At 35.9% G+C, this 27,191-nt stretch overlaps 1 long non-coding RNA gene and 1 pseudogene across 1 annotated transcript in view; both read right to left on the reverse strand.

Moving 5' to 3' along the window:
• Positions 1-252: 252 nt before the first annotated feature.
• On the reverse strand, positions 253-365 carry LOC141571945 (U6 spliceosomal RNA; annotated as a pseudogene).
• Positions 366-8,640: 8,275 nt separating this feature from the next.
• Positions 8,641-27,191, reverse strand: part of LOC141571527 (uncharacterized) — a 39,545-nt gene continuing 20,994 nt past the window's right edge. The window contains exons 2-3 of the long non-coding RNA XR_016020476.1: positions 11,347-11,459; positions 8,641-8,989 (exon numbers count right to left, since the gene is read on the reverse strand). This is a non-coding gene — a long non-coding RNA (uncharacterized LOC141571527). The remainder of the gene's footprint in view (positions 8,990-11,346; positions 11,460-27,191) is intronic.

A 27,191-nucleotide genomic window follows, 5' to 3' on the forward strand; every position in this document is an offset into this window, starting at 1 on the left:
AATTGGGTTGTTTTTGTGTGTGTGGGTTTTGTTGTTGTTGTTGTTGTTGTTGTTGTTGTTTTGGTGTTGAGTTGAATGAGTGTTTTATAAATTTTGAATATTAGCCCCTTATCAGATGTATTGTTGACAAATATCTTCTCCTAGTAGGCTGCCTTTTTGTTTTATTGATGGTTTCTTTGCTGTGAAAAATTTTTTTAGTTTGATGTAATTCCATATGTTTATTTTTTTCTTTTACTTTCCTTGCCTGAGGGGAAAAATGTGGAATGCTTTAGGAATTTGCTTGTCATCTTTGCTCCCTTGTTCGGGCCATGCTAATCTTCTCTGTATCATTCCAATTTTAGTATATGTACTGTTGAAGCAAGCATAGAACCTGTGAATATATTAACTTACATGGCAAAATGGATTTTGTAGATGTGATTAAGATTAAGGTCCTTAAAATGGAGAGATTATCCTGGATTACCTGGGTGGGTCCTTTCTAATCCGGAGTCTTTACTAATGGAGAATCTTTTCTGGCTGGTTAGAGATGCAGAGAGAAGAAAGCACGGGAAGGACTCTATCCTTGTTAGCTTTGAAACTGGATGGACAGAATAGGCCATGAGACAAGGAATGAGGGCAGCCTTTAGAAACTTGAAAAAGCAAGGAAATAGACCTACAGAAAGAAATGCAGCTCTGCCAATACCTTGATTTCAGCCCAGTGAGATTCATGTCAGAATAATCAAATGTAAGGTAATAAATTTATATTATTTAAGTCACCAAGTTTGTATTAATTTATTACAACATCATTAGGAACCCAATATACTCATGAAATTCCCACAATTTTATTTCAAGAGTGTAGTATTTTCTCCATTTCATGGATATCAAAAATGAAGCAAAGAAAAATTTATATAAATTCATATAAGTAGCCAGCTGCAAAATTAAAATTAATATGTAGGTTTGGTATTCTACAGTCCTTTAAGAATGATTAGTTCTTCATGTGTGATACACAATTAGGTATCATTCCATCTTTTAATGACTGTATTAGCTAAACAAATTAATAAAAGTAATAATCCAAGTATAAATATAATAAGGTTGTACCATTTCTATTGCTCAAAATGATGAAATTAATACTTTAGAGAAAAGTTTTAATCCTTAAGAGTTATCTAAGATAGTCATTGCTCATTATGGTAAGGATATTCTAATGGATTAATTGGATTTTTTATTTAAGAATGAAGAATAAGATAGATATAATAAAAAAAAGATGGACAGCACTAGTGTTGGAAAGGATGTGGAGACGTTGGAACCCTCATACCTTGCTGGTGGGAATGTAAAAGGATGCAGTGATTTGGGAAACTCTTTGGGAACCCCACAAAACTTAAACATAGTATAACCATATGTTTATAACCTAGCAATTCCACTCATAGATATAGAACCATGAGAATTGAAAAAATATGTCCACACTAAAACTTGTTTACAAATATTCATTGTAACATTATCCATAATAGTCAGAAAGTACAAATATATATATATATATATATATATATATATATATATATATATATATATATATATACACATATATATATTTATCAACTGATGAATGGGTAAACAAAATGTGATATATCTATAAAAGGAATATTATTCAGACATAAAAATAAAGTACTGATTTGTGCTACAACGTAGATGACCTTGAATACATCATGCTAAGTTGAAAAAGCCAAGCACTAAAGGCCACAAATTATATGATTCCATTAATATAAAATGACTAGAATAGGCAAATAGGCAAATAGGCAAATCAGTTCTGAGTTGCCAGGGGGTGGGAGGAGGGGCCATGGGGAGTGACTGCTCATGGGTATGGACTTTCTTTGGGGAATGGTGTAAACGTTCTGAAATTAAATAGCGGTGATGGTAGCACAGCATTGTGGATATGCCAAAATTCAGTAAAAAGGTCTAAATGTTATGGTATATGAATTATATCTCAATTAAGGGAAAAAATAATTGAAGGGGTTTCTTTAGGAAACCAAGCGTGAAACGGTGGCTCCAGGGTGCTCAATATTTTATAAATAGTTTTCATCACAGATACCTACCCCTGTAGTCTGAACAAGTTGTAGTTATGTTCATATTTGATATCCTCTTACTAAGAATATAATAAAGGCCATTCTGAATTAAATGTATATCATTACAATGTCAATAAAAAGGTTTTAAAATGTATTGATGGTTTCTAAATACATTGACATATGAGTAATTACAAGGAGATTAGACCCAAATTGATTTAAACTCAATTTAGAAATGCAATGCATTCATATTTAAGATTAATACTTTGTCCTTCTCTGAAACTTCCTTGTTTGACTTGAATATTTTATTGATTTGCTGTGTCAGGGTTTACTAGCTCTGAATATAAAGGCTTTAGTTTCTAAAACATTGTTGTTTATCTAAGAAAATCTGCATGCACTACATCACATGAAATTTTAATTAAGGCATATAGTGTATAATAAACGATGTGGCCTGGCATTGTTCTATTTGCTTACATAACAATATTTCAGTTGACTATACTCATCCATTGTTAATTAGCTTCTTACCAAAGGGTATTATTGGCAGAGTTTCTATAGTAGTCTTAGCAAATAAAATAATGGAATATGGAGAAAGTTAAAGACTCTGCAGTGTCTACTTTAGTCCCAGTCCTGTTACTTCCGTATTTAAGTATAAATTCAGTCTATTTTTGGAAGCCAGGTCCTCCCCTTAAAAACAAGGGGAAGCCTGCCAACATGCTAAGTGCATATGCATCATTAGTAGGCGGGAGACCCACAAGGAAAACAACATTGTCCAGGCCAGGAGCTGCGTTATGCTCAAGCTTTCTGGAGAACATGGTCAAGAAAAAAAATCTCTTTTTTCTTCCATAGAATATCTTTTTAATGTATCAGAGATATGTAAGGACTTTAAATGGAATCCTTAGCAACCCCCCTCTTGTCTTTGAAAATTGCAAAACAATCTGCAAGTTTAGAGTTTGTCAACACATAAAGGTTGGTTATTTTCATTTTCATTTTGAGGTCACTGATAGTATTCCACAAGTTTCTCTTGCTTCTTCGTCTTTAAAACACATATTCCACTAAACTATTGTCTGTGTCTATGAGATTTTGTTTCTTCATTTGTTTGTCTTGTTCCTTCGTTGTTTTCAGCTAAATATCCCACATATCAGTGAAATCATGTGGTTCTCGACTTTTTCTGTCTGACTTACTTCGCTTAGCATTATAATCTCACAATCCATCTATGTCGTCGCAAATGGCACAGAACAAGACAAACAAGCAAAGAAACAAAAACTGATACATATAGACAATAGTTTAGTCGTTATCAGAAGATAAGGGGGGATGGGAGTGGTAGATGAGGGTAAAGGGGGTCAAATATATGGTGATGGAAGGAGAACTGATTCTGGGTGGTGAACACACAATGTGATATATATATGATGTATGACAGAATTGTACAGCTGTAACCTATGTAACTTTACTAATAAACTTTAATAGAAAAAAAAAAGAAAAGAAAGGAGACAGGGCAAAAAAAAACACCCAACAAAACAAAACCACCTATTCCATATTTTTCATTTGGTACCTGCATGTCTTTTGGGAGCTATCACGGATACCTTTTGTTCCAGGTGAAAAGCAATAGGAAAAATACACCAAGGCCTGGAACTCTAGTCCTTATTGGAGTGCTACCATGTTTCCCCCAAAATAAGACCTAGCTGGACCATCAGTTCTAATGCATCTTTTGGAGCAAAAATTAACATAGGACCCAGTCTTACTGGGTATAATATAATATAATATAATATAATATAATATAATATAATATAATATAACATAATATAATACTAGGTCTTATATTAATTTTTGCTCCAAAAGACGCATTGAGCTGATGGCCTGTCTAGGTTTTATTTTCAGGGAAACACGGTAGACCTGATTTAACAATTTAAGAGATGGGCTGAATTCAATTTTGAAACATAATTAATCAGATGGAGGTGTGAGTCTGTGAAAAGCACTCCTGGAAGAGAAAAAGTACACAAGAGAAAAAGTACGCAAGACGGTTTGAGATCACCTGGGTAAATGCTGTTTTGGGTGGTTATTTTCCTTGTAATACTCACTCCATATACGTATATGTTTGTTCACAGTAAGGGCACCCCTATTATATAATATGAAAAGGGATATACTTTTGAAATTGCAATAGACACTGCCAATTGCCTTCCCAAAGCACTTTACCAATTTACACACACCCCAATCCATGATACATGAGAATGCTACTTTGTTGCATACTGGTCCACACTAGATATTGCCACTCAACTCATTTTTCATAATTCTATAAGGAAAAACCTTTTCATTATTATTTTTGTATGCATTGCTTTGATCACCAGTGAGGTTGAACAGCTTGTTTTATGGGTATTAGTCATTTTTCCTTCTTCATATTTTCTGATTATATCAGTTGTCCATTTTTCTACTGAATTGTTTGTCATTTTCTTATTTATTTAGGAAGCTTTTATATTATTGCTATTGATTGTCTTATGCGAAGCAAATAGTATTTCGTCCAAGTGTATTGCTTCTCTTTTTATTTTGGATATGGTGGCTTCCATGATACAGAAATTTAAAAATTCCATTTAATCAAATTTGTAAAATTTCTTAATATTTGATTTTCAGTTTTTATAACATGTTTGAAAGACCTTTTTCAACTTCAGATTACTGCATTAGTCAACTCAGGCTGCCGCAACAAAATACCATAGGTTGGGAGTTAAATAACAGAAAATTTATTTTCCCACAGTTCCAGAGCCTGAAAAGTCTTAGTTCACGGAGCCAGCATGGTAAGGTTTACAGATGACTACCTACCTGCTGTGTCTTTACATGCCCTTTCCTAAATGCATAGGCATGGAGAGTGGTAGGGGAGGGAGAGAAAGATTCCTCTCTCCCTCTTCTTATAAGGCCATCAATTGTATTGGATTAGAATCCCACCCTTATGATGTCATTTAACCTTAATTACCTCCTAAAAGCCCTGTTTCCAAATACAGTCAAATTTCAGGTTCAACATATTAATTTGGGGTTTGAAGGAGTACAATTCATTCCATAGCAATTATTAAGAGGCATTCTTCTATATCGCTTCTGATTTGTTTTTTAATTAAAGTTTATTGGGGTAATAATTGTTAGTAAAGTTACATAGATTTCAGGTGTACAATTCTGTATTACATCATCTACATGTATCACATTGTGTGTTCACCACCCAGAGTCAGTTCTCCTTCCATCACCATATATTTGGTCTCCTTGACCCTCATCTATCACCCTCCTCCCCCCTTACCCTCTGATAACTTACCCACTAAACTATTGTCTGTGTCTATGAGTTTTTGTTTCTTAATTTGTTGGTCTTGTTCTTTTGTTGTTTTCTGTTTTATATCCCACATATCAGTGAAGTCATATGGTTCTCACCTTTTTCTGTCTGACTTATTTTGCTCAGCTTAATAATCTCAAGATCCATCTATGTTGCTTCAAATGGTATTATTTTATCTTTTCTTATGCAGAATAGTATTCCATTGTATATAAATACCAAAACTTCTTTATCCAATCATCTATCAAAGGACACTTTGGTTGTTTCCTTATCTGATTTTTTTAATACATTTAGATATTTAATTCATCTGGAATTTTATTTTCACATCCATATAGAATTAGTTTTCTGGAATATGAATTTAACTTCTTTTTCCTTATTGATATCATGTTCCGAATATTATTTATTGAACAGCCCATTATTTCCTCACTAATATGAAATAATATTATCAATAAAATAATTAAATGGATACATGAATAATCCTGGACTTTCTTCTTCTCCATTAACTAATTTATGCCAGCACCAAACCCACACTGTTTTATTTCCTGGAGCATTACTTTATGCTTTGACATTTATTAATCATCATATGGATTTAAATTTTTTCTGGGTTATTTTTATCCAAATTCTTATTGAAATCAGCTTTAGAATTTGCTTATGAGGTCTCACTTACTAGATAAAAAGTTAATTGGGAATTCAAGCCTGCTTTTACATATCTTTCAGTAAGTTCATAGCTTTTTCATCTCATGAATCTTACCCACTTCAGGCAGGACTGCAATTAGCTGCGATGCGCTCAGGAATCTGTCCCCATCGCTAACCTCCGCTGTCCTCTCATTGGCACTCCTTGTTAGTGTAGCTACTCATCTCTCTTCTCACTGGAGTAGTGAGAAACAAATTCAAACCTTGCTGGGGAAGTAACCTAAACTGGTTTTTGAGGCCGCTTTACTTTTAGACTATCCAGGATGACGTGGCATTGATAAGGGCATTCTCTATGGAGTCCAGCCTAGCTACCTGCATCCTCCATGGGGAATTGGGGTAAAAATCTCATCTTGTCCTTAAGTATGACGGTCTTTTCTTTCTTAAAAAAAATTATTTAATTTGTTAGGGTGACATTGGTTAGTAAAATGATACAGGTTTCAAGAGTACAATTCTATAATGCACCCTCGATATATTGCATTGTGTGTTCACCACCCAGAGTCAGTTCTCCTTCCATCACCATATATTTGACCCCCTTTACCTTCTTCTACCACCCGACCCCCGTTACCCTCTGGTAACCACTAAACTGTTGTCTGTGTCTATGAGTTTTGCCTGTTTGTCATGTTAATTTGTTGCTTTCAGTTTTATATCTCATATATCAGTGAAATCATATGGTTCTTGACTTTTTCTGTCTGACTTATTTCATTTAGCATGATAATCTCGAGATCCTTTCCTTTCCTGAGAGACCTCGTGACTGGAATTGATAGGTCAACAGCAAAATATGAATCTTTCTATGTCTCTGGCCAAATATTTTTGCTATCCACCTACATCCTCCATAGATAGAGAAAATATAATTCTGACATTCATCAGAGAGTAGACTTTACATGTCATCAAAGGTTAATAGTCCAGATACACTCAATTGGGTGTCTAAGCTCTTTACGATCTGGATCTCTGCCCTGTGCTCTTTAGCACAGTGCCCACTAAATCCATAGGACTGTTTAAGCATTTGACATGTGCTTGTTCAAACTGTGTTGTGCTATAAATGTAACATACACTGGACTTCGGGACTTAATATTTTTTAAAAGGTAAAATATCTAATTATTTATATAAATTGATACTCTGTATATGAATTACAGGTTTTCCAACAGAGCATTCTGAATGCATCACACTGCCTGGACAACCGTGCTTTACAAATGTTCTTCCTCTCCAATTTCTACCCCACAATACCTTATAGAACAAATATAATTCTGACATTCAGTAGATTAATAGCTAAAAGGCATAATTCACATGCAAAGCTATTTCTGTTCCACAAGATAGTTGACTATGCTAGTCTGATGTCTTCTGCCTACATTTAGTAGTAGACTTGTGACACTCTACTGTAATCATTATTTACATGAGTGTCTGTTTACTTGCTGACCAACTCCTTGAGGTCTGGGATCATGACATGTATATTTAACATAGTACATAGTTTCCACAAACTGAATCAAATAGCTGCCTTCCATATCCTGTTATTTTGAATTAATTAATATAAGTACATATCATGTCAATATTACATCAAAACAAAGTGATATTGAAAAGTTATTGATACTAAAGTAATTGAAATAATGAATTGTTAAAAAGTAATTTAGAAACTTAAACTGAATGTCGTTATCGATAATTATATAATTATCATGAACTATAGTTCTGAGGACTTCTGAGCTAAACGATTGGCTTGTGTAAAACAGTTTTTTTGAAATATTAGTCTGACAATGTTTTGCAGATTGCTTTGGAACAGGAAGAAAACAGAGCTCAGGGAGGAAAGCATTCAGTAATCCAGGCACATAGATGTAGACCCAAAATAGTGTGTTGGAGTGAGAAGATAAAAATTCTAAACGGCAGTTTTAGATTTTCAGTTCAAGGCAAAGCAGAGAGCTATCTTATGAGATTTGTCTGCTGGTTTTAAAGGTAGCTTACCCATTTTCTTTCTGTCAGTCCAGCTGTTTCTATTATGACCTGATATTCTGATAGAAAATGTGTTTTGGGATTGTTCTCTATGTCTTTCGTCCTTATTACAAAGACCATCCCAGAATTATTGTGATGCGTGTAAACCTTTTCCCAGTCTGAGGACAAAGAATCTAGTTTGGAGGAAGAAAAATAGATCTGTCTATGTGTATGTTGCAAAATATTCCATTTTTAGCGATCTTTAACCGTATTGGGCCACACATATTGTAATTTACCTCCAAAAGTTTGTGAAGTTCAAGAGCTCTGAAGTGAGACTACCTGTGTTCAATCCCAGATTGACCTTATTATATGGGTGACTTTGGACGAATCATTTAACCTCTCGGTTTTCTCATCTCTAGAACTGGCATGATAACAATATCTTATGAAAATTGAATGACATCGCAAATAGAGAGTACTTCCCACAGTGCCACACACATATTAAGTACTCAATAACTGTTAGCAATTATTAACTTACAGACTTTTTTTGTTTTGCTTTTATGCAGTTATTAGCGACAAGAATCATTTATTCAAAATATTACCTCTGAGGCGAAATCCCAGGGTTAAAAAGTTAAAAATCTGCCTTAAGCCAAATAAAATAGTTTTCTGTTTCATTTTGAAAAATGATATTAATTAAATGTGAAATAATGTTCAAACTTTTTATTTCCTCAAAAGTAAAACAGAACAGAGCACCAATTAATTGAGCAGAAAAATCAATTTTTAAATAGTATTTTCTAAGTCTTTCTTTTTTATCAGAAGCCAATTAATAATGAACAATCTGAAACATGAATGGAGTTAGGATAAAGAACAAACTTGAGACTTGAAAAGTAGAAGCAATCTCATTTTCTGAAAGTCTGATCCAGAAGGTGATTACGTAGGTTGCTGGGAAGACAGGCAAATTCACGGAAGATGCCAAAATGTCATTAACTGTGTTCTTATCCCCATGGTACCGATTGATAGTAAAATGGTGAGAACACAATTTGCTATCTATGCTCTGTAAGATAAGCATAAGTAAGATTACAGGACTGTAAGAAAGATTCTGTGCACATAGTTAGCAGAGCTGAAGAAGAAGGATAAAGTCAAAATAACAAAAAATTCATGTTGTACTTGCTGTATGCTTATGGATTGCTTGACAACCCTCCCCCAAACTTAACATCACCTGATCCATAATCAGTCCACCATACTAGATTAGCCTTCTTCTACCATCCTGATTGCATTCTAGGAATGCAGGCTACTACCTTCTTTTGAGGAAAGGAAGAATTTATTTGGACATTTGTTCTCCCACTGATCTACATTGTTAAAAAAGTAAATTAGTGATAAAGAGATAATATGGTTCAGACTGTTTTCAGTAGAGATGTGATTTTTTTTTAACCAAAGTAAAAGCTTTGTAATTTTATCATTAAAAAGATGATGAAAGGATTTTAGTATTATATAGTGAAGAAAATGGACCTTCTGAAAAGCAAAAAAATAAAACTATAAATATTAGCAAGTAAAAATATTTATACTGGAAAAATTCTAACAAATATTTTCATAATGTTAGTTCAAATCTGGATTTCAGAAATGAAAGGACGACAATTTTTTGAATATGGCAAAGAAGATAAAATAACAAAATGACTTTAATGAAAGATTATAACTGAATATACATTGAAGCAAATATATAGACCATAGCAACATTGGAAGAAAAATGTGAAGTGATTCAAGATATGGCCCTGCATTATAAAATATATGGATCCAACTTCAATTTTTCTCTCTCAGCACTCTGCTTAAGTCTATCTTTCCCTGCTCTCCTCCCATTCATAATCAAATGTAGATTATATAAATGATAGGCCTCTACCTCAAACCTGTCAGTTTTATATGAGGTTTAGAGCAATTTCTACACCATATGCATATGTGGCTGTGCATATGTACACCATATGCATATATGACAACTGTTTTGGTCTCTAAAATTGATGGCTACACATTTGTATGCACCAAATAGTTTTCTCACTTAGGAATCTTGTATGAGTTTCCCAGGATTTCCTTTCCTAACATTGTCTTCCTACCCCTGTCTTTTCCCAAACTTCTGCACAGGAAATGGACTTTTCTACTCTCCTAGATGTCCTCTGGTCTCTCTCTTTCTGGTAAAATTCTTGTTCTTTCTCTTTAATGCTTTGTTTCTATTTCCTTACATTGAATAGAAAGTATAATTTCTTCCCATACTCCCTGCCCAATCATACAGAAACCATTCTCATCAAATGTAAGACACCCTTTGGGGGTAAGCACCAGACGTTGGAATCTGAGGGTGTTGATCTGTGCTCTTACCTCTAGAGTTCTAGAAGAACGACTCATTTTGACCCAGTTTTCAAACAAACAATTGAATAAGCATTTGTTAGGTGATTATTTTGTGCCAGGCTCTCTGCCGGCTTTCGGGAAATAGAGATGAGGAAGCCAAAGACCACCCGCTCCATTCTCCTACTGGAGAAAACAGGCAGCCACACAGCACACTTTCACCTAAGTAGTGCAGCAGAAGTGCCAGCAGGCTGTTGTGGCAACAAGTACTTCTTGCCTTTGTAAGGTCCATGAGTGGGTTTTACGGCCCTTCATGCAACATTAAAGACAGCACCTGCCAACCATTTGATATAAACTAGCTAGAAAAAAGAAACTGTGCCACCTTTTCTAGTCTGTTCCATCCTGTTATTTTCCTTAGTTATATGTCCTTTTGACCACAGCCCTTTCTTTCTCTCTTTGTCACTGCACCCCATTTTGGTATCATATTGCCACACTGTCATTCTGCCACTGGTCTCTATCCTCTATCTAGCTATCGATCTAGCTCACTTTAGGTCTAGCTCTAGCTCTCTATCTCTCTCTGCCAAGAATAATAGGAAAATAGGTATGAATTGGATTAAGATAAACGAAGCCACAATTTTTGTTTTGTTTTGCTTTTGTTTTTAGAGCAAGAAGGAATAGAGAAAAGAAGGGAGATTGAAAATGAAATATTTATCTTTATAAAGGAATAACTCAAATTTCTAGCTCAAAAAATTTTAATAAAGGGAAATTTATTTTAGAATGAGATTCATAGCTGTGTCCCCACATATACACAGTGAAAGTCACATGCAGCCATGAACAAGGAAGGAAAATAGAGCCTCTATAGCAGTTGTCCTCTCCCCCTGGATACTATTAGTCTGACAACAGTAAGATGCTGAAGATAGGAATGTTACTGTATCTCCATGTTAGATCATCCAGGCTCTCATTCACAATGTTGCACAAACCTCGATTTTGTCCTGTACATTCAAGGCCAATATTCTATTGCTAAGATACGACTGCATTCTACTGAGAACCCTTCTATTTAGCAAAGATGTCCCACATATTCACCTAAAAGTGTGTTTTAAATAGATGCAGCTGGTTCCCTGGGGAGGAGTCCAGTGTCACTAGTTCAGGACAGCAGTGATAGCTTCCAGCTTCATTTAGCTTCACAAATCTGTTATCTGGAAAAAGAAATAAGACCTAGGAAAATACATAAGGAGGTGTGTGCAAAACCGCTTTTCCACAGGAGGATTTAGACAACTCACAGGCATTGTGTTAACTCTGCCTTATGGTTCATAACATCAACTGGAGAAACTAATGCAGATGTTGTTAATAGCTGGAGATAAAAAAAGATAAGTAAAAAGAAAGAAGAAAAATCCTTTTATCAGTGAATATCTGTCATACTAAAAATAGAATTTGAATGCTTTTTAGGATTTTCCCCACAGCCCTTTAGGAAGAACATACACCCCCTCCACCTAGTACCCTCTTTGTGGATGGATTCATTTCTACTGTTGTGTGAGCAATCATTGCTATTGTCATGTGTAAGAATACATTTAAAAGCCATGCCAATTTAAATAAGAACAGTCAGACTCTGCTGTTTGAAGAAAAGACTAGAATGCTGTAAGGATTGCTATTTGGCCTCGAATTTCACCTGTGGTGTATAATGAGCTGAGTTATGAAGGGATCTTTTACATAATAGAGCTTCAAGTTAAAAAATGACTTTTCTTTCTTGGGTATGTTAAAATGAGAGCATGTGTGTGTGTGTGTGTGTGTGTGTGTGTGTGTGTGTGTGTGTGTCTGTTTGTGTAGCAGCAGATACCAACAGGTGCACAAAAACAATTTTGTTTAGAGTACCTCTTGAGTTCATTCATGTATGTGGCAAATTATGTGCCTTCCAATGAATTCATTTATAGATTGAAAACATCCAAGGGCAGGAAAACTGCTGGGAAAGTAGAAAGAGATGCTGTCAGTGCAGCACTGCTTATTGCCTCATGGTTTTTTGACCTTTCCTTCATTTAAAGTGATGCCAACACCTGGAGCGAGGCTATTACAGTAGATTAGCAATGGGAGAAATAGTCTCTCTTCTCACGCAGTGGAAATATACCTGGGAAAGTAATGCAAATGTACTGTCTATACTAACACTGGCAGAGAAAAGTAGAGGGTGTAATACTGTGATTTAGGACTTACCTAGGAGCATTGATTCAAAGATTCCACTTGTGTTGTATTTGTCTCTTTGCTCCGTTTTGTATTTAATGATATTTTGCAACCCTTTGAAAGAAGGGAATCAAACACTCCTCCTCTGCTTGCTTGTTACTGTTAGAGTCCAGGAGTTAGTGCTCACAGCTGGGGAGACACGAGCTTCCGAATTTCTCGGGACCAAAGACTTGGTTCCAGTAGACATCATATTGCTTTGTGCCATCTGTCAGTGAACCACTGATAGCTGATTAAAGAAGATGTGCTTACCAATTGGATGAAATTGGGAAGAGGGTCATTGCTAACCCCAGTGGCATAAGTCCATCATCACCCTGGTGAGCTGTCATCAGTGTGGTGTTATCCACTTAATGACAAGTGCACTTATTTAGTCATCAAACACAGTCAGGATGTAATTGAGAATCAGCTCTATTTTGGTAATAAAATGTCATTCCATCCAGGAGGACAGTCTGCATGAAGACCAGACAAAATGTGTTCCCTAATAGGAAGAGAAAAGGGCACCAAGAATAAAAGAACCCACACACAGCAACAGTGACTGTTATACATAGGGCTGATGTTCATGAACTCTCCTAAGCAGAGGGGTTTGTGGATAAATCCTGGGCAGAGCAAATGCCAGGTTATTCTCCAGACCCCACCAGTGCTTGCGAGTCCCCGACTGCTTGCTAATCTTGTAGGTCCCACATCATCAGCCATCCTCAAATGCAGAGCTTGTGGTGCTGTGGCCTTCATCCTAACAGGTCACTATCTCCTTTCTCATTGGTTCATGTGGCCCATCTGTCTCAAGAGCGCTGCAAATGCTGTACACAACGGAGGCTTTACGTTGCTATTTCTCCATATCCAGAGGTTTAAAGGATTGAGTAAGAATCTGACTTTAATTTGCTTTGGATAAAGGATAATTACAAGGATATGTGTTCTCAGGGCCTGGGTTCTTTGTTATAGGAGATATTCTTTTTGATATACATTCCTCCAGGGTTTATCGTTCATTTCCTACTGTTCCCACCTACTCATCCACTTGACGTCGGGTTTATCTGAAAGGGATTTGGGCTTATGAATCTATAATTATGCCTGTTTAATTTCTTTGTAAGGATAGGAACAATGTGTTAGCTTTATCGGTGAAAACTTGGCCCCCTTTGCCATCAGATTTTCACCTTCCATTAGGATCATAGTAAGCTAAGCGAAAGGAAGAGAAAAAATAAACTCTCTTTCTAAAGGTCAGCCTTCTTAATTAAATGAAAACTCAGGCAGCAGCATTAGAAAATGAAACGACTACAGCCCGTGCTCTTTCTGAGGAGAACCTATAGAGCATGCAGCTTGCCTGCCGGAAGGAAGGCAAGCTGAATTATTCCCAGGTGGGTAAGAGGCAGCAGCATTACAATGGTGGTTTGTTTTTGCAAACAAACAGAGTTGACTGTGTGTGACTGTGGCTATAATGGAGCCCCAAGTCCTGCAACTGTACTGTGTCCAGTCCACCTTATTTCCCCTCCTCTTTCACTTAGCACCACCACGGCTGCCATTCCCTGACACTTTCTGACTTTGCTACCACTGTCTTTCTGCCAAGGCCAGCGTGGGGAAGAAATCAGTAAAGAGCCTCTGGCCTGGGTACGTTCACATTTAGGAATTCACACAAATTCCATGATGCAAGTATCACCACTTTTTTTTTTTTCTTTCTTTTAAAAGAAGAGCAAACTGAAATTCAGAGAGGTTAATAAGTTTACCTAAGGTCACACAGATAGTAAAGTAGTATCTGGTTAGATTGGACTGTCTGTCTTCAGTGCCTATTCTCTTTCCATAAGAGCTAGTGTTTGTATTGCTCTGGTTTTCTTCCTGCTGCCTCATTTGGGAATCTCCTAGATGGCAGGCCTCGGAGAATGACATGACACCTCCCCAGGACCACAACAGACACTACTCTGTCTAGACTTTCAGCCTCGCTCTGTGCCTTGCTTTTGGGTCTTGTTTTCCAATAGCTCCTTGGCCCCTTCTCCTGGGTCAGGAGCTCTGTGAAGTCTTCAGATGAATAGGTGAAGCCAGAGGTTTTCAAAAGCAGTGAGAGACTACAGGACTAAGACTGACAGTTTATTCTAACTCCCCTCCTTAGATGGCTGTATTGTTTCTACCTTCCCCCAACAGCATTGCGGAGAACAGTGAGACCATGACACTGCTCTCCACTTCAAAATTAAAGACTTCTGGATCTGTGATGTTATCCACTGATTAGATTTATAATCAATCAAATAAACATGTTGCTTGTAGTTATTTTTTATCAGTGTCAGGTGTACAAAAATGATTGTAGTTATTCTTAATAAACATATAGGATCTCTTAAATTGTTAAAAACTATCACAGAATCCTAAAAAAATCAGAGCAATATTCAAGACTCTGATTGTTTTCATATAAACAAAGGATTCCAATTAATTATACTTATGAAAACTCTTAGATTTACAGGCTTTCTCAGGGAATGAGTGTGTTTTGAGACACGGTTGCCACCCTACACCAGTCCACAGACGGGGCACTATCCAAACTGAGCTCCAGGAGCAGCCATTGAAATTGTGGGATGTGACATCTTCTAAAATAGAAGGTAGTGAAACTTTACGGTTTAAAGTAATGGTTTGCATCTCTGGTTGCAATTAGAATTTCCAGGTAGTTTTTAGAATCAGTGTCTGAGCTTCACTTGAAGCAATTAAGTCAGAATCTCTGGGGGTAGATCCACGCATTAGTAATGTTTTAAAATCACTGGTTTAGATCATGGGATCTGGAAATATGGAAATTGAATTTGAGTCCCAGTATTTAAACTCTCTAAGCTTCAGGTTCTTTATCTGCGAAAGAAGGCTATGAACTGTCCTTACTTTATAAGATTGTGAATATAACCCCTGCCATCGCACTTCTAGTAAATCTTTTTTTTTTTTTAATTTATTTTTAAAATTTATTAGGGTGACAATTGTTAGTAAAATTACATAGCTTTCAGGTGTACAATTCTGTATTACATCATCTATAAATCCCATTGTGTATTCATCACCCAGAGTCACTTCTCCTTCCATCACCATATATTTGATCCCTTTTATCCTCATCTCCCACCCCCACCCCCCTTACCCTCTGGTAACCACTAAACTATTGTCTGTGTCTATGAGTTTCTGTTTCTCATTTGATTGTCTTGTTCTTTTGTTGTTTTTGGTTTATATACCACATATCAGTGAAATCATATGGTTCTCTGCTTTTTCTGTCTGACTTATTTCGCTCAGCATTACACTGTCAAGATCCATCCATATTGTCACAAATGTTCCTATATCATCTTTTCTTACCGCCGAATAGTATTCCATTGTGTATATATACCACAACTTCTTTATCCATTCATCTATCGAAGGACATTTTGGTTGTTTCCATGTCTTCGCCACCGTAAACAAAGCTGCACTGAACATTGGAGCAAACGTGTCTTTATGTATAAATGTTTTCAGATTTTTTGGGTAGATACCCAAGAGAGGGATTGCTGGGTCATATGGTAATTCTATTCATAATTTTTTGAGGAACCTCCACACTGCCTTCCATAGCGGCTGCACCAGTCTGCATTCCCACCAACAGTGTATGAGGGTTCCGTTTTCTCCACAGCCTCTCCAACACTTGTTACTATTTGTCTTGTTGATGATAGCCATTCTGACTGGGGTGAGGTGATATATCATTGTGGTTTTTGTTTGCATTTCTCTGATGATTAGTGATGTTGAGCATTTTTTCATATGTCTATTTGCCATTTGTATGTCTTCTTTGGAGAAATGTCTCTTCAGGTCCTCTGCCTATTTTTCAATTGGGTTGTTTGTTTTTTTGTTGTTGAGTTGCATGAGTTCCTTGTATATTCTGGATATTAGCCCCTTATCGGAGGAACTGTTTGCAAAAATCTTCTCCCATTCATTTGGTGGCCTTTTTATTTTGTCGATAGTTTCTTTTGCTGTGCAGAAGCTTTTAAGTTTCATATAGTCCCATTTGTTTATTTTAGCTTTTACTTCCATTGCCTTTGGAGTCAAATTCATAAAATGCTCTTTGAACCCAAGGTCCATAAGTTTAGTACCTATGTTTTCTTCTATGTAGTTTATTGTGTCAGGTCTTATGCTTAGTCTTTGATCCATTTTGAATTAATTTTGGTACATGGTGACAGATAGCAGTCCAGTTTCATTCTTTTGCATGTGGTTATCCAGTTCTCCCAGCACCATTTATTGAAGAGGCTGTCTTTGCTCCATTGTATGTTTTTAGCTTCTTTGTCAAAAATTATCTGTCCATATTTATGTAGTTTTATTTCTGGGTTCTTAATTCTATTCCATTGGTCTATGTGTCTGTTTTTCTGTCAATACCGTGCTGTTTTGATTATTGTAGAACTGTAGTAGAAGCCAAAGTCAGGAAGTGTGATACCTCCAGTATTGTTCTTTTTTCTTAAGATTGCTTTGGCTATTCGAGGTCTTTTGTGGTTCCAAACAAATCTGATGAGTTTTTGTTCTATTTCTTTAAAAAATGCCATTGGGATTTTGATGGGGATTGCATTATATCTGTATATTGCTTTGGGTAATATGGCCATTTAAACTATGTTGATTCTTCCAATCCATGAGCATGGAATGTCTTTCCATTTCTTTGTGTCTTCTTCAATTTCTTTCAAAAATGTCTTATAGTTTTCAGCATATAGGTCTTTCACATCCTTGGTTAAGTTTATTCATAGGTATTTTATTCTTTTTGCTGCAATTGCAAAAGGAATTGTTTTTTGTATTTCTTTTTCTGAGATTTCATTGTTAGTATATAGGAAGGCAATGGACTTTTGTACATTGATTTTGTAGCCAGCAACTTTACTGTATTCGTTGATTGTTTCTAATAGCTTTTTGGTGGAGTCTTTAGGGTTTTCTATTTATAGCATCATGTCATCTGCAAAGAGTGATAATTTAACTTCTTCATTCCCAATTTAGATGCCTTTTATTTCTTTCTCTTGCCTGATTGCTCTGGCGAGGACTTCCAACACGATGTTGAAAAGCAGAGGTGATAGGGGACGGCCCTGTCGTTTTCCTGAACGTAGAGCAAAGAGCTTTAGTTTTTCACCATTAATTATGAGATTAGCAGAGGACTTGTCATATATGACCTTTATTATGTTAAGGTATTTTCCTTCTATACCTATTTTATTAAGTGTTTTAATCATAAATGGATGTTGTATCTTGTCAAATGCTTTTTCTGCATCAATTGATATAATCATATGATTTTTGTCCTTTATTTTGTTAATGTGGTGTATCACATTGATGGATTTGCATATGTTGAACCATCCTTGTGCCCCGGGGATGAACCCCACTTGGTCGTGATGAATAATATTTTTAATGCATTGTTGTATTCGATTACTAAATTGTTAAAAATAGCAATGATGATTAAGAAACATATCACTGTTGCTCAAATACTTTAGTATTTTTTAAAAATAAAAAGGATAATATACTAACAATTAAGCCCATTATTTTCTCAGTTTCAAAAAATATGTAAAATATGATTAATATAGGATGGGTTAGAAGATACTCATAATTCAGTCAAACCTGCAGAAATCCTACTAAACCCTGAACATGGAGCATCCACTAGAGATAACACCTGGCTAAAGTCTGGCAGTAAATACCCTGCCACTGGAGTTTTGCCCTTGGCTAACTAATCTTTCCATTCTAACCACACTCTGCTTTATCTCGTATGTCCACATTACTTCAACTCTCTCTCAAATACCAAGCTAGAACTTATAGTGACCTGTTACTCACCTTTAGTGACCTCAAGTACTTCAAAGTTAACCTTCTCCTAAGTATTATTGCAACAAAAATTGTGGAGTTTATCACTCCACTTTTTGTTTTCGACATGATTTATGAGACTAATGCATTTTTTAAAAATTGTTAGTCTAAAAGCTAGTATTATTCTAATTTTGCTTTGTAACTCAAAATTTTGATTTCTATGTAATGTACAAGACTAATGCATTTAACAGAGTTATTAGATTACGTTTTTGGACACACAGTGTGTAAAGATGTAATTTAGTGATATCAACAAGCAAAAGGTGTAGGGATGAAGCTGTAAAGAGATTTTGTAGGTTATTGAAGTTAAGCTAGTATAAATGCAAAATAGTGTGTTATAAGTTTAGAATGTTAAATGTAATCCCCATGCTAATGGCAATGAAAATAGCTATAGAATACAAACAAAAGAAAATGAGAAAGGAATTTAAATATTGCACTATAAAAAAATAATCAACTAAAAGAAAGCAGTAATGCAGGAAATGAGAGACAGAAAAGCTATAAGGCATAACGAAAACAAATAGCAAGATGATGGAAGTTCTCTCTTACCAGTAATTACTTTAAATGTAAATGAATTAAACTCTCCAATTAAAAGAAAGAGATTAGCAGAATGGATACAAAAACACGATCCAACTATATGTGATGTACAAGAGACTCACTTTAGATCCAAAGAAACAAATAGATTGAAAGTGAAAGGGAGGAAAAAGATATTCCATGCAAATAATAACCAAAGAGAGCAGCATGGCTATATTAATATCAGCAAAATAGACTTTAACTCATAAAAGACTACAAGAGATAAAGGACATTGTATATTTTTAAAGTTTCAATACAGCAAGAAATATAACAATTACAAACATCTGTGCACCTAATGACAGATCATGAAAATATATGAAGCAAAAGCTGACAAAAGTGAAGAGGAATAGACAGTTCTACAATAATGGATGCAAACTATAGCCACTCCAAAATGGTTATGGAACCACAAATCCAAGTGAAGCTGGTAGAACTGACGTTACATGGATTTATGTCAGCTTAACTTTCTCACCCTCGAGCAAGTACATTTTCTCTAAGAAGAGAAAGTGAAAGAAAAAAATAAAGGAAGATGAACAAGAAACTGAGAAGCACAGAGGAATAAATTAGTTAGTTGATAATCAAAAGAAGAAAGGAAAGGATCCAGGAAGACAAGGTAAAAGCAGGAAACAGTCATGGCAACTTGTAATCAAATAGTAAGAAGCCTCTACATTAGTTTCCTCAGTCCAGTTGCAAGACTTAAGCTCTGGACCAGCTCTCACATTGCTTTCTTACTCTTCACTTATCATTCACTATAGGCTAATGTGTCTGCCTTAGATCCTCTTCAGAAAACTGAGAGACTATGAATAGAACCATCAAGAAAAGGAAAGGAGGGTACGAACCAATGGGCTATTACCACTGATCCTGAAGTAGACTTATATAAGTCATGGTCATCAAAAGAAACTTTCTGTGATTGTTACCCAAGACCACTGATGTTATAAACCAGTGTGTCTCAGTTGTGGCCAGGTTAGAATCACCTGGGGAGCTTTAAAAACAAAACAAAACAAAAAACAGCCAGAACCCACCATTAGAGATTCAGATTTAATTGATCTGAAGTAGGCCTTTATACTTTTTATTTAATTAATAAATAACTATAATGTGATCTCAAGTTTAGAACCACCTTTACTAGGAAAATTTCCGAAATATGCTGCTGGCTTATTGATTGCTAAAATAACTAATTTTGACTGTTGTGAATTATTCATCTTTATTTGCTTGAAATCCAAGGGCATTTTCTCAATGCTTTGATCTCATTCATCTGACAGCTTAAAAATCGTTCATCAAATTGTTTTTAACACATATACAGGGCACTGTGTAACAACTTTTGTATCTTATTGCATTTTATTTTAGCCAGTATCTTACAGGGAGCTCAAGTCAGTCTGAATTCAAACCCATTAAGTCTTTGATCCAGAGTCCAAACTATACCTCTCTTATTACACTTCTCAAAAGGCATTTTAGCATCTTGTCCTCCACAGTTGATACCCTGCTGGTTGTATGGAATGGAAATCAGTGAATTTTGAGCCTATACCAATCCCATCCTCCTGGAAGAAAACTCACCTATATCAGAAACAGAATGAACTGCCTACCGCTACCATTCTCCTCATGTCTGTTATTGGGGGAGCTTCTGACAGTGTTGATTACTCTGATTTTGAGAAGATACAGTGAGGGTATACATATCTTTCTAAATCCTTATATCTTAACAGGATGTTAACAGTCAGCTATCATCAGAGTAAAGCTTTAAGGTTTCTCCTTTTTTTTTTATAATCAAAGCACCACATGAAGCACTTCAGTGAATGACGGATTTCCCAAAGACAAGTTCAAGCACTACTGATAACAGTCCCAGAATAGAGATGTTGGAATGAACAAGTGGAAAGAATCTTAGAGCTGCATTCGGAAGATACTGACTAAAACTGACTTGGAATACTTCCATACTTCATGACCTTGAGCAGGTCATAAGTCCAATATCTTTACCATGGAAATGGTAGTTTCTGCTCCAGCCAGACCACAAAGTGATACAGTGAGCACATAGGAGGCCATCTTTAGGAGAAAATTTTGTACTTTTGAAAAGTACAGTACAAATGGATATTTTTTATTCCTCTTCCCTCTGTCACTTGTCTCTACTCCTCTCCACGAGGTACGTGAGTTCTCTAAGCACCAGCATCGCAGATACATCTCTGCGGGAGCAGAAGATGCCAAGTGGCTGAGCAAGGCGCCCAGTGCAGGCAGGCTGAGGTCAGAGGTTAGCCTGGACTAATGGGACCAGAGAAGAGAGTGATACATTAGGGGAAAAAGAATCAGAGAAATGTAACGCACACCTCCAGAATTTACTTTGCAAAATGTTAAAAGTATTTATTTCTTGTAGATGTAGAGTTTGATGACACTTTTAAGTTTTCTTTATGGAGTATCAAGGGATTCTAAGGAATAGGGACAAGGCTATCAAAAAGACTAACGCAGAAAGCTCATTAAAAAGGCTTAATTATATTGGGAGAGAAAATCAACACTTGATCCCCAGATGCTGAAAACTTATGACCAATGATACAGTCCCAGAAACAGAAGGAAGTAAGACAGCCTTAAAGAAGCCAAATTTACACGTTGACATTTGTCTGATTCACTGTAAAGGAAAGAGCATGAGTTAAAACACAATGAATCTGTTTCTAGCAGGCAGTCATAACAAAGCATGAGCCCAGGGAACCCTCTGATGTGTACCTTTATTCTGCATATTAAATTAATCATAAAATAGTAAGTATTTCTTACTAAGAATAACAATGGGTCAAGAGCGATGCTGTGATTATCTCCAATGATTTTCAGTACATTTCACAAGATGATTACTGTTCTACCCCGTCTGCATCATCATCTGCAGATTGGAAAATAAAGACTCAGAGAGACAAAGCACCAAAGGGTATAGAATCTAATGGGTGTTTTTTTTCTTCTTTGTTTGTTACCCTTTTTTCCTCTTGGAATCAAAGATTTGCTTTGGCTTCATAATTAATATAGAAGGCTACACTTTTTCTTTTAATAAGCTGTATTCTTAGCAAATAGTAAAGACAAAGATTGAAAAAAAAATCTATTTCTATGTCCTCGGTTTCCAATAAGTGAAAGTTGGGAGAAATTTATAGCCCAAACTATACTCCTCTTATAGCTAGGAAATAATAAAAATAAAATTTCCAATGGAAAGAAACGTGTTTGTAGATTGATAATAGAAATAGTAAAAATTAGCAATAGGGCAATTATTTATTAGAAGAAATGAAACAGCAGTATATTTAATCAACATGTTAATATGAGTCACAGATTTATTTTGAATCCATGTTTATTTGGAAAAAGTATGTCTTTAAGAAAAATACTTTATTTTGTAAGGATAAAAATCACATTGTAAACGAGATGCTTATGTAACCTCTAATACTAAAACAGGTGGTATTGACAACCTTAGTTAAGAAGTCATAATGATAACATTAACAAATTGGCATGTTTTTAGTCAGATTGACACTACTCAAGACACAAGAATAATTGACATTCCCTCAGTAAAATGCAGAGTGAAGGAACATAATCTGTGAAGGAACGTCTGATGTCTATAGGAAAATTAAGGTCAAGGACTTGGCAAAATATGTTATAGACTATAACAGATGTCCCAAATTTAATCACATTTCTATTAAAACTATAGGGGTACTCAGTTAATAGAACCTAGAATCACAGAATTGTCGAACCCAAAGGGATGTTTAGAGCCTAGTCATTCCCATTATTTTAAAGCTGAGAAAACTGACATGAAAAGAAGGTTAAATGATTAGCCCAAGGTCCCAGAGTTGGTTATCAGTGTCTGGACTAGAATCTAAGTTTTTCCTGCTATTTCAGGTTATTTCCCATTTGTGACAAATGAAGGGACATTTTAATGTTTTACTTAAAAATAGATTCAGAGTAAATTGTACTGTGTGGTAAAATTAGATACAGGAAGAGTAACAAAACAGACCAATGCATCTTTTGGATCTTTCCTGATTCCTGCTCCTGGGTATTGCCCAATCTTGTACTTAATATTAAAGTCCAAATTCCAGGGTATGCTACCATTCTCCAGACATTAAAAAAAAAAAAGATGTCAAATTAATTTTAAATCTAAAACACACTTTTTTTTTTTTTAAGTTCAGTAAAGATCAGCAAATATTAGCACCATGCTAGTCTATAGGTGACAGTTCTTCAAATTCAGATGATGAACAAACACTTTCTCAGTTGATCAAGATTTAATATTATCCAAAGTTTGGGTATTAAACTAAACTTATGTGAATCACAACAGATTTGGCTACAAATCGGCAGATACTTACACTAGTGAAATCAAAAACACTATAGTGAGTTCCAGATGCTTTCTTTCATAAGTAAATCAATTTGACAATGGAGCAACAGCATACTTAAAGGGGATTAATATATGTTCTAAGATGCATTTATCACTTTTGATTGTTAAGACTTTATAAACCAAAAATTACAAACTCTGAGTTCTATTATAATCTCTTTTTTTCATGTCAGGAGGGACTCTAGCTCCAACATTTCATCAGCCTACTGGGATAGACTTTCTACAGGATAAACACCAATAAAGTGAGGAGAATATAGTTGACTTTCATCCCAATAATAAAGATGCAGAGCTACTAATCTCTCCCCATCTTTGTCAATGGCAGAACTCGTCCTTGTACCCAGTAACTCCTCACTTGTGCCCATCAACCATCTCTAATCATTTAACTTTATGAAGACTGTCTCTCACTGCTTTAACTTTATGTCAGTGGTTCTCCAGCATATGGGTATCAGAATCTCCTAGGGAACTTGGTAAAAATACCAAGGTTTGAAGTAGGATAGGTTTATGCTCTATCCTACTTCAGGAGTCTGGGACTCTATGAGCTTTATTAGATGTCCAGGTGGTTATATATGCAGCAAATTTGAGAAACATTACTGTAGTGTATGCTCTTAATAGCTCCCTGCCAGATAATGGCATTCGCTTCTTAATTTGTTTGCTTTATACCCGCTTCTTTCTGCACCAATGCATTCTTCAGCCAGTCAACAAACTTGAAAAAGTCCAAGCTTAAAAAATAACATAAATAATGGTTGCTTATCAGACTCAAGAGTAACTCCAACTTTATTATGCATCTAAGGACTTTCAGGATTTGGGTTTTGTAGTCCTCTCCAGCCTCATTTTTCATTACTCCAAATTACATGTACGTTCCCTTCATGCACAAAGCTTTCTCAGAATATGTGTCTTTTGCATATTCATCCACATATTCATTCAAAAATTATTTATGTGTTTTTACCATCTGTATAGCACGGGATAGGGTGGTGAACAGATGGAAATCATACCAGTGCTCAAGGACAGAAGAAAAGAAAAAGAAACACATTGAATTTAATGAGAATTGGGATAAATACTATCTTGAGTAACTATAGGGTGTTGTGAAAGCATATAATAGGGGCCTTACTTGGCCTGGGGATTTTCAGAGGTAGCTTCCTCAAGGAAGTGATTTTTGAGCTAATATTTGAGGTTTGGATAGAAATTACCAAGATAAAAGGAAGGAGGTTTAGAGGAGCCTTAAAGATGGAACAGAATGTGCAACAGTCTTGTGGTGGGAGGAGAATAATATTTTTCAAGGAACTACAAGAAGGTTATATAGGTTAAAACAAAAAAAAAAAAAAGGGAAGGAGTGGGTCGCCAGAGATAAAGTTAGGGATAGGAGCAAGAAACATTCCATGTAAGGACTTGTTAGGTATTGTTTTTCTTTATCCTAAGGAAAATTGATAGTTATTAAAAACTTTTAAGCAGATATGCATTTGAAAAGATTATTCTGACCACAATGTAGAGAATGGATTAAAGGATGAAAAGCTTGGATTACCTACTGCTTTCCAGAAGGCCCTTGCAGCAGTCCAGGAGAAAATAGAAGGTGCATGGACTAGGCTCTGAGCACCAGAGCTGCAGCAGGAAAGATGGTGAGGGAAGACAAATTTAAGGTTTGCCTTATGCTCTACTCAAATAATCACCTTTTTCCCCACCTCATCTTTTGTGTTTCTCTACAAGGTCTAGATTAAATTGGGATTTCTTCCTCTGGGTTCTCTTAGCACTGGGCATTTACTCTTGCTCCATTTTAAATATTGGGTTCTACTTCTCTCCTACACTGAAATGTAAATTACTAATTATCTCTTATCTCCACTGCCTAATTGGAGATAAGACTAATCCCATGCTTCAATAAGCATGAATGAATTGACCATGAATTGACCAGCCATGTGATCTTGGGCAAGTGATTGCAACTATAGACCTCAATTTCATCACTTAATAAGTAACCTCATCCGCTTATCCATTGTGAGTCCTTGGAGCCAAATCCCGGCAAGCCAATCTTTTTCCTGGCACTGTGTACTGACACTGCATCAGGCAGATCACAGTAAGCAAGATATAACTGAAAAGGATTTCATGAAGAGACTTTTTAGAGATGTTGGGGCAGACTCAAAGGACCAATAAAATATATAAGAAACCCAGGAGCTCCAGAGTCAGGAAGCCTCTACCACACCTACACGTACAAAGACAAGGGTAAGGAAGAGTGTTAATGAAGTCTAGTGAGAGATGGAGCTGTGGGTGTGGGTCTGTTCATCAGAGGTTGTGGTCAGAAGGGCAGCCACTGTCAGGACTGTGGCCAGACAGGGCATGAGCTGGTGGTTGGAAGGAACTACCTCTTCTCCCAGTGTTCAGTATCTTTTCAGTGTCTCTCATTGACTGGGTGCATCTGAAAGCCAGAAGGCAAGGAAATCCAAGTGGTTCTGTTCTTGAGATCAATCTCCCAGGCCACTGAGCAGGATATAGAAAGTGGAAGGATGGATCTAGGGAGGGAAATGGAGAATAATCAAAAGAGGAAGAAAAGGTTTACACCACGGTTTAAGAAACATGGGCGACTGAGCTTAGTAAACCAGAGAAGTGAGTCCGATGAAGCTTTCTAAATGATGATGTGGGTCAGATAGGAGCAGAAATAAGAATCTGGAGAACTCAGACAGGGGACTACAGAATCTTGGAAATAGTGGCAAGAAAAGATGAACTAAATGGGCACATAGGAAGTTAATACAGCCAAGTGCTTAGGTATGACTCTTTTGCTATCTTTCACATTTCTGTCCAAATCTGTATTTAAAAGGCAATAATAAAAAATTTTCCAATCATTAAATCAAGTGATCTCAATACATACATATACATCATCTATATGAATATATATAATATGTATATATTATATATAAAATATATAATATTATTGTAACTGCAGTAAAATACCTTTTTACTCTCTAAAACTCAGAGACTTTTGTGTCACATACTCTATGCAATTTGATTTAAAATATTGAAAACTCTATGACCTAGGAGTGTAAAAGTAAGTGAAATTCAATATACCCAATATCCAATGTCAGTTGAAAAATTCTTCATATGAACATGCATAATTACTATTGATCTACAGAGAAGCAACTGTGTGTTAAGCAGGCACTAGAGGTTTTAAAGATCTCATACTATCAAAACTGCACATGGAAGATACTGTAATCCACAGCTTTATGGATAAGAGCCTGAGGCTTAAAGAGGAAGGTAATACACCCTATATGACAATGATAGAAAGTAGAAGACTGGGGTCCATACTCAGATCTCTGACTCTGGAGCTCTCATTCTTTCTTCTATGTGCCATTGAAGCAATGGAGCTGCCCAAAGTTGGGGTTAAAGAAGTGTTTGCATGTTACTACAGGAGTAGTAATGAGAATTTACTTTCTTTTCTAATGAATGGGGGAAATATATCAAAAGAGATGGAAATTTTGAGTTAATTGGTTTAGGAAATGAGATAGTGTGGTCAAGCAAGAGTACATCATGCCCAATAGACGTTTATTACAGAATGAATGAGCCTGTCCTAGAGTCCTGGGGAGAGTTTATGATCCTCAGGTTAGGCTTGAAACGTGTGTCAGCGGGATGGACAAATTGGAGATGAGACTGCATAAGGGGATAGGTACCAATGAGGAATTGTCTGTGGGAAAGTTTGCTTTGTCAATCTGCCTTCCTGGACAACTTAAGATGTCTTTACATCACCTATCTACTTGCTGTATTGACTCATTTCATTTCTTCTTTAATTCTAAAAGCAAATTTGATTGCTTTCTACATTTCATGCACACTTCTAGGTGCTCGGACATATCAAGACAAAGTGACACACCCTTTCCCCTCTCAGAGTTTTACATCTAATGGAAGACAGAGAGCCACAAACCAGCAAATGTAATCTTATATGACAGGGACTAAAATAGCTGTTAAGGGTGCTCCAGAGGAAAGTACATCTTTATCATTAAAAGGTCAAAAGGGTTCCCTTTCAAGATTTGGTCTTGAAGAATGAAAATTAAATGGGTAGAGGGGA

This window comes from Rhinolophus sinicus, chromosome 2, assembly GCF_057876585.1.
Source record: "Rhinolophus sinicus isolate RSI-liver-muscle chromosome 2, RSI-T2T, whole genome shotgun sequence".
Taxonomy (NCBI): domain Eukaryota; kingdom Metazoa; phylum Chordata; class Mammalia; order Chiroptera; family Rhinolophidae; genus Rhinolophus; species Rhinolophus sinicus.